This window comes from Trachemys scripta, chromosome 14 (genome assembly GCF_013100865.1).
Source record: "Trachemys scripta elegans isolate TJP31775 chromosome 14, CAS_Tse_1.0, whole genome shotgun sequence".
Classification (NCBI taxonomy): domain Eukaryota; kingdom Metazoa; phylum Chordata; order Testudines; family Emydidae; genus Trachemys; species Trachemys scripta.
In genome coordinates, this window is record NC_048311.1 from 25,510,625 (window position 1) to 25,519,532 (window position 8,908).

Here is an 8,908-nt window from a genome sequence, read left to right on the forward strand (position 1 = left end):
AATCCAGGGTACCGTAACAGTCCCACTTAAGGCCATTATTATTTGTGAACCACGATCAACGTGCTATGAAAACGATGGCTAAAGGAATAGGCCAACCACTGCTGTGCTCATCTCTCTCATGCAATCCCACAGGCAACTATTTTGTGGATTCATAGGTTTCAAGTCCACAAGGGACTAGTATGATCATCGAGTCTGACCTCCTATACAGCACAAGGCAAAGAATCTCACTGAGTAATTGTTGCATCCACCATGTCTGTTTGAGCTAGAGCGTCTTTGTTATAAAGAGACCTGATCTTGCCTTAAAAGACTCCAAAGCGGTGGAGAATCCAACATGTCACTAGGTTAGATGTTCCAGTGGTCAATGACTCTTGTTGTTAAAAATTTGCCCCTTATTTCTTTATACAGACAAATTCTCTCATGTTGAGGTTCTAACATTTAGGGATCCCAATAAATGGGTGTTGGGCACCTAAGTACCTTTGAGGCTCGGCATGTAAGCCCCACCCCCTTCTTCAACATTTCACTCCTGACGAGTTTAGGCAGCTCCTTGCTTAGCTTTCTGACATCTGAGAATCCTCTTCTTTGGTCCTTAACTCTTCCCAGACCTGGGTGCCTAACTCAGGGCTGAAAATTGCACTAGGCAGAAGGGCATTTAGGGATTAGAGATTGTGACGCTGAGCATTGCACTGCCTAAGTATCTTTGTGAATCTAGCCTATGAATCCCATTGAAAATCAATGGGATATGTGCGCCTAAACCCTTAGCTGTTTTTGAAAATTTCCCCTTTCCTGCACTAGAACTACGCCCTGCACTGAGAACTGTGCAGAGGTACCTGTGTGGTCTTCCATGTCCGATGAGAGCCTTGCTTCTGTTTACCATTTCAGAATACCAAAATGGAATTTCAAAAACAATCCATATAATAGCATCGCTCCTCCAGTGATCTGTTTTATTTATTTTTTTCCTCCTTTCATGGAGACATGAAGTGCCTCCATGCTGTCATTGTGGTTACTCGCATTTTCCCTGGCTGTTTATGTGGAAAAATCATAAAAATATTTGGTGGGTGAAAGAGAGATGTAAATCACTTTGGTGGTCTGATGTAACGAGAATGGAAAGGCTGGAGGTTTCGCTTTGAATCAAATAAAATGCACAAGCGCTTTGTTGATGGGGTGGGGGACACATCGAATTGCACAACAGTTTCACATTTTCCCTGTAATTTTCTTTTAATACAAAGGAGTTTGAATGTACTGTATGCAACTGTAACTAGGACAGCCACAGTTTAAAGGCCTCTCACCATTCTGGCAAGGTTAAGTAAGCATCCTGACAAGGCGATCCAGCCAGCCCTGGGCATGGGCATCTGAAATTAACAAGGCTCTGTGAGAGATGAGGGGGCGGGTTCTCCCGTGGAAAGGCTTGTGTGTGACTTCCCATGTCACAGATGGCAGACAGACATGCATAATGGGCCTAATCTACAGGAATGGAGACTGACCTTGCTGGGCTTTGGGTCAGGCACAGTAAGGGAAGAACAGGCCCCCTAAAGATAACAGCTTCCCCAAAGGGGCGGGCTTAAGCATTGTGAGCACTTAGTGACAGAAGAAGAGCTCTGTGTAAGCTCGAAAGCTTGTCTCTTTCACCTACAGAAATTGGTCCAATAAACAATATTACCTCTCCCACCTTGTCACTCCAATATCTTGGGACCAGCACAGATACCTACAACAACACTGCAAACATGGTTACAACATGTCTGTCCTGTGAGAACCAAAGCGTTTAATTTAAAAACAGACAAGTGGACTCTGAGGTGAACCAGCTATTTTATTCAAGCGCTCTGTGATTCTGCCCCATGTGGCTTATAGAAAGGAAAATGAGTCAGTACTCTTTTTATGAGTTTATTAAAATCAATAAACATGTAAAATTAAAACCAAGAAAACATATTGCTAGGACTAAACTACTACCAAACTGACTAAGTATTAATACAATTTGGTTGCTTAACTAAAATCAAATTAACAAGACAATGCATTAACAAAGGTATTGAATTAGTGTCAAAGCATCAAATTACTTATATCATTGATTTAATACAGAAGATAATTAATTCTTACAACTCCTAAACAAAAATCCAAGGAGGTGGCAAGGGGAAAAAAAAAGGTTGGCCTACCACAACCTTTCACAACCCTGTTATTGTGTAACATAGATATGCCTAAGTCACCCAAGCACAATAACTGAGTCCCACATCTCTGACTGATGAACTGGCAAAGATCCCGCTGCTTAGAGATCTGACTCATTGCTAGCTGAACCAGTGGTGAAGCACCAGCAGTGCAGAGTCTAAGCTAGTCATATGGTTTTGGGTTAAGGACCATTGCTGTTTTGCCCTGTGTCCATGCTGATAACAAAGGGAAATGTGGGAGAAGAGGTCAAATTCCCATAATTCTCTGGGAAACACCCATAAGTACCCTGGTGCCTGTGCTGTTTCCAAGTCAACCAGGGGAAGTCAGCTCAGTAGGGTTACCAACCCTCCAGGATTGTCCTGGAGTCTCCAGGAATTAAAAATTAATCTTTCATTAAAGATTATGTCATGTAATGAAACCTCCAGGAATATGTCTAACCAAAATTGGCAACCTTAAGGCTTCCAGACACTGAGCAAACACAGGTTTAAATCCAGGTTTGACTCAGCCCTTCATCCATCTCCTGTGCTTGAGAGATGCTTTCCTTGGGGGGGCGGGGAGGCACAGATTTCAGTGACATTTGAATCCTGATCCAGATCTGTTATCAGACTGTGTAACTAGTTGCTGTCTGTGCTGTGGGCTGATCCAACGGCTTGGATCCAAACGCCCATCAAGTTTAGGAAAATTCGGATGTGAAGCAGAATCCGGGCACTAATTTGTATGTAGCAGTCTGGGCTCATCTCTGAAAATAAATACATTCGATTAAACAGGTTCAAATGAAGCTGGAAAAGACTGCGGCCAGCTACTACCACTGAGAGGGAGGCAAAGTGTTTGGGACAGGGACTTTTGTGTGGAAAGCCGGAGGAGACAATGTAGGGAAGGGAGTGCAGCCGCAGGACAAACGGCTTACGGTGAAATGCTGGTGCTGGGGGACTTCCCACTTGATCTCACACAAAGAAATGCTGAACAATTCTACCTGGAGCAGCGTCTGCCCTTGTCCCTATCTGGCAGGCGTTAAAATTACTTCCTCTCCTAAAAGATACTTAACTGAATGGAGAACGAGTTTGGCCACAGATGAATGCTGTGTTTGGCATTGGAAGTGTCGAGAGCTGGAACAGCAGCTCGAATAGCATATTCTGGATGAATAAGGATGGGTATAAAGAAAGCAAAGTAGAAAGCAATAAATGTTTCTCTAATGTCCCACAGAGTGTTTTTTCCTCTAAAGGACCTAACTGAATGCAGCTTTGACTGTTTCTCTTCATGGTTGATTTCAAAATAGGTCATGATATCACAAGCCAAGATGTCAACTGGAAATAATGACAAGTGGCAACACGGCTAGTGTATTAGTCACAAGTCCTTACATACGAGTTCAGAATTATCCCTTGCTACTGTGTCTAGTTGACTGGTCTCTATTCCCAACATGAGCTAATTAGGATCAAGGTAGGTCTACATTTAAAACGCTGCATTGGCACAGCTCTGCTGTCGCACTTTAATGAAGACCTTCTACACTGCCAGGAGAAGGTTCTCCTATCGGCATAGTTAGTCCACCTCGGTGAAAGGCGGTAGCTGTGTTGGCAGGAGAAGCTCTCCCACCAACATAGCACTGTCTACACCGGCACTTCGGTCGGTGTAACTACATCACTCAGGGGTGTGGATTTTTCCGATGGAATTCTGTAGCGTAGACCTGCCTTCAGTGATGCTTGTAAAGCAAATAACTGTATCGCTGCCTGTCTAATCTGTTTAATTTAGCTAAGCTAGCAGTAAAAATAGTCGTACTTTTCTAAGCACAGAGAAGTCAAATGGTTCAATAACTGATATTCCCTCACCCACCTTTTCTCACTAATAACCTTTCAATGCATTTCTAATGTACTCTTCACTGTGACATTTTTGGCAATAGGTATAACAATTTAAAGTCTCACTTTTGTCCAGATAAGGACCATCTTCTCTGCTCCTCATTCCACAGGTCTACCTAGGCATTGAGGTTTGGGCGGGTGGAGGGAGGAGTGGCATTTTCCCAAGTTCCACCCACAAAATAAGCTCCACCCACGTCAGATGTGAAAAATGAGACACCACTCCCAGTAGACTGTACAAAAACTCTGGAACTTGCTTCCCCATAGGGTCCAAAAGAGCCTGAATTTGGTGACCTTCTGGGCACGCTGCAGACGCCATCTATTAGACAGGGGTTTGGAAAGGGCTGAGTGCGTGTTCCCAGAACGATGTGGGGGGTGGAATAGCTGGCCACCTGGCCATGTTGGCTTGGCTGAGCTGAGTTATTGGTTCCTGTTGAAATGTTTGTTTGTTAACGCTGTTGGGAAGATTGATTATGTCGTTGTGTCACTAATGAAGTGTCAGAGTGCCTAGAACCTTTGTATAGGCGTCTATTTTACTATTTAAAGCAAAAGAAAGAAAATAAATATTTTAAAGATGCCTTTGTCTCTGCCTTTGAGTGCCCAAGAAGAGACATCTGTGGCTTGACTTTCAGAGATGCCGAGGACCGCTGCTCCCATTGACTTCAGTGGGATCTGTGGTTGCTCATCACTTCTGAAAATGAGATGGAGGTCTCAAGTGGAATACCCAAAAATGGAGGGACCCCAAATCAGTGAATGTGGACCTCTGTGACATCATGTAGTGGCAGAGCTGGCGATAAAACCCAGCAGTCCTGACTTCAAGGATTCCGGTCTCACCACTAGATCTCACTAGCTAATGGGGGAGAGGAGACGCTGACACATCCTTCACTATAGTGGTGCTCTCTTGTAAGGCCCATTCTGTATCAAACGCTTTTTCACTACCATCCCCACCTCCCTGCCTCTGACTAATATACTTTTTTATTGGCCACTTCATTTGACTCCTCTGTGCTTAGAAAAATACGAATATTTATTTCAGGATACTGTAAAGCTTTTTTGCTGCAATGACTGCTTTCTGATTCCAGGCGAACACGACCATGTGAAAGAACCTATTCAAAAATCCGTCGCATTCCCGTCCTTGTAATTTATGCAGTCGGGTTTATACTGTAACTTCACATATCAGCTCTCATATGCCCCCCAATTCATTTGCTTTCAGAGCAGACAGAGCTGCTAAAGTGGCCACATACAAGAACACCCGTCTCACACTGGAATTAGATTGTCCCTAGGTGGGTTTCATTATCATTGCCACTGTTCCAGCTGAAAACACCGTCAAGCAAATTAAAAGCCTTCACAAATGTCAGCACTTCAGAACTTATGGGCCAGCTTGTGCCATCTTGACTGTTGCTGAGTAGTACCTTATTCCACCAATAGCCCCATTGATTTCAGTGAAATTACTCAATGAGGCGTATCAGAATCTGGCCCTAAGAGAAATTGATCTGTCTGGGCCATACTGTTAACCCCTTACACAGGTTGGGGAGCAGTTACACAGATAATGCTTGTGCAAGTAAGTGCTCACCAATGTGTGCAAGGGGGCCACCACCGCATGGAAGAGATTCACAGTCTGGCGCTGGGACACAACGCCTTTCTAGCTGTTGGTGCACACGCTGTGTGTGCCAAGAATGTGGACACAATTCTGAGTGCAGAAGGGTGTCCCTGCACGCTGGGCACTAGCCTAGGACTTGGAAGACCTAGGTTTAATTCCCTGCTCTGACATGGACTTTCTGTGTCACCTTGGGCAGGTCACTCAACCTCTCTGTGCCTCCGTTCCCCATCTGTAAAACAGGGAGACTAGCACTTCCCTACCTCCTGGGGGTGTGGTGAGGATAAATATGCTAAAGGGGGTGAGGGGTTCAGATACTATGGTGATAGGGGCCTGATTAGTACCTTAGATAGTTTATCTGGCTTGAGTTTCCCTCTCATTCCTTTCACAGCAGCCTTGGGTTTCAACCTTCTCTAACTATCTTTATAATTACTGTCAACTGCGGCTTACGACATCCTGTCAAACATTCTTGAATGGGATGTTTCATTCTTGCGATGCCCGGCTTCACAGCTAACAGTCGGGGTGGGGGGTGTTTTCTGCTCTTCATCATGAAAGCAGACGCCTTCTCTGCTCCGTTCTGACAAGCTTCTCGATAGCCACCGAGCTCTTACTGTTTCCAGGCACTGTTTGCCCTGGGAATCCTTTACCCACCTCTGCCACAGTAAACACACAGTTAGCTGTGTTGCTTTCTCTCCCAGCTCGCTCATACTTTCCCTTCTGTCGCTCCTGTGCTCCCCCGCCCAGCCCTCCTATTCCCAGCATGTCAAATTAATTCAAAGGGCTTGTTTATCCATTCTTCCCCCTCTTTACCACAATGCGAGTGGCCCACCCGCTAGTTTCCAAAGGCCAGTCACCCGGAGATAAACAAGATATTTTTCCAAATGCTCTAGACATTGGCCATTTTAGTCCAGTGGTACGACCCAAGTATTCATCCCCGCTTCAGTGTGCCATTGCCTTAGGACCTGCTCCTGTTGGGATCAATTATGGCTTTGCCACAAGCCCTGAGTAAGGGGCAGCCTACAGCTGTGCTGTCTCAAAAGCAGACCAGGAACCAGATTGTGGCCCATAGAGTCATATTCTGGTTCCTGGGTTTCCCCCTGCTCCAGGGAAAAACAATCCGCTCCAGCCCTATTCCTCCCCATTCCATCCCCGCCGGCTGGCACATTGTGGGTGGGGTGTGCCAAGCCAAGATGCCACCCACTCCCTGTCCCTGCCTGCCTGCTGCTCTCCCCCCAGCGCTGTGACCTGCTACATGAGTAGTCAGGAACTGCTGACCAAAACTGAAGGCGAAACTTTTAGGTGCCTCCAGCACAGGCCCAAATCTTGTGGGCTGAATTGTTCATGTTGGTTTGAGTTTCATCACCAAGCTGGTGATGGTTCTCATGGGTTGAACAAACACTTGGGAGTCCACTGCACAAAGCAGAAAGCTTAACGAAACCCACAGGTTTCAACCGGAGTTTTACCCCTGAGTTTAAACAAACCTCAAAGGGGCTAGAAATCACATGAGCCAGAAGCACTCTGTAGAGTAGGCAGTACCACTAGATACATTACAATGACCTCACCAGAGATCTCGCATTACATCGTTACTCACTGCTGCAACCTGGCTTAGAGTGCGCACTTCCAATTTTGCATGCTCACTTTCAGATGCCATCATCTTCCATGGACTGAAACCAACAAAATAAGCCTGTCAAAACCCATGAGAACCAAACCCACAAGTCACACAGCTCTACTTCTGTTAATTATGGGCCAGATTCTGCCATGCTTACCAATGCTGAGTACCACCTTACTCTGCAAGTAGTCCTGTTCATTTCAAGGAAGATCATACTTAGTAAAAGAAAGGATAGCAGAATCTGGCCCCATACTGTTATGTAGATTTATTTTCCTTGCAGGAGAACTATGATATAACTGTCCATCTCTTTGTACCCTATGGCCGCAAATTCACTGGTATTGGGAACAAATCATGGATAAATCAATAACAAGTGTTGATTATGGTCCTAGAGTGAAATCCCACATCTTGGTGTGCTACACTAGGACTTGTTATTTCCGCTTGACATGGTGGTTTGGGATGTTGTGATCGATCCTGGAAATTCTCCAAGATGTGCGCCATTGTGGGAGAAAGTGATGTGGGTTTTTTTAAAAGCTGTGTAAGACCCCAAATCGTTCAAACAAGGTATTTGAAAATATTTCTACTTTATTTATCTGCTTTGATCCTACTGATCAAATGGGCAATATTAGACCTCATCCAGAGTCTCGAAATGCTTCCCAACAGGCCATGGGTCAGATCTTCAGCTGATGTAAATTGGCATTTGAAGTCAGTGGAGCTACATCCGTTTAAAACAGCTGAGGATCTGGCCCTGCGACCTGAAATTCCTGGTTGAAAAATATGTCCATTGAACTCTGGATTTTTAATTCTCATCATAGAGCACCCCTGAAATCCATTTGTCAGATTCAGTCACACTTATTCATGCTGTGTGGTACCATACTCCTAGTAGAGGTGGTAGAATCTAGCTCAGTGGGGCTACCTGTGGAATTAAGTAACTAAATGTGACCAAGGGTGATCTATATTATCTTACACAGGGACCAATCCTCTCACCCTCAGTCACATTAAGTAGTATCTTGATTCCATAAGTAGTCATTATTTTAACCATAACAAGCATCATAAGGTTAATTGCACAGACAACATGACAGAATGGAAGTATTTACAAAAGAAAATCAAGATTGCTAAAGAGCATCTTTTTCAGGGTCTTGAATAGAGGTCAAAACATTTCATTAAAAATGTTTTTAGCATCAAAAACTTTCTAAATTTGAAATGTTTTCAACCCACCTTCTCTGCTTCCCTGAACTACTCTGATCTGTCAGATTCTCTCACTTCTTTAGGAGTTAATTGCTTTTCTTTGTCCCATTTTATTTTCTTTGTATCGTCCGCAGACAGGTCAGGCTAGGAACATTTAGTGCACACTGGAGCTGTTACACATCTGTTTCACATCCAGATCCAATATGCCACTTCACATCTGTCCCAAAAGTTGTATTTTGATGCAGCATTTCTGTACTGTTCAATTATATCAAAGCACCAAGAAAATGCTGAGGAAAGACGTAGGGACAATGTAGTTGAAGAGACAGGCCCAAAGCCCAACCTGCTTGAAAAATGCCACCTTCTTTTTATACACAGTACCCTGTTCCTTGAAACTCTATCAGTAGCAGAGTTTCGGGACGAAGAGCCAGGGATGCAAACTTGTTTGCTGGCCAACCCTATGATAACAAACTCAATAAACTGGGTTTTCTTTGCAACAGCACATTGGCAAATGCATACAAT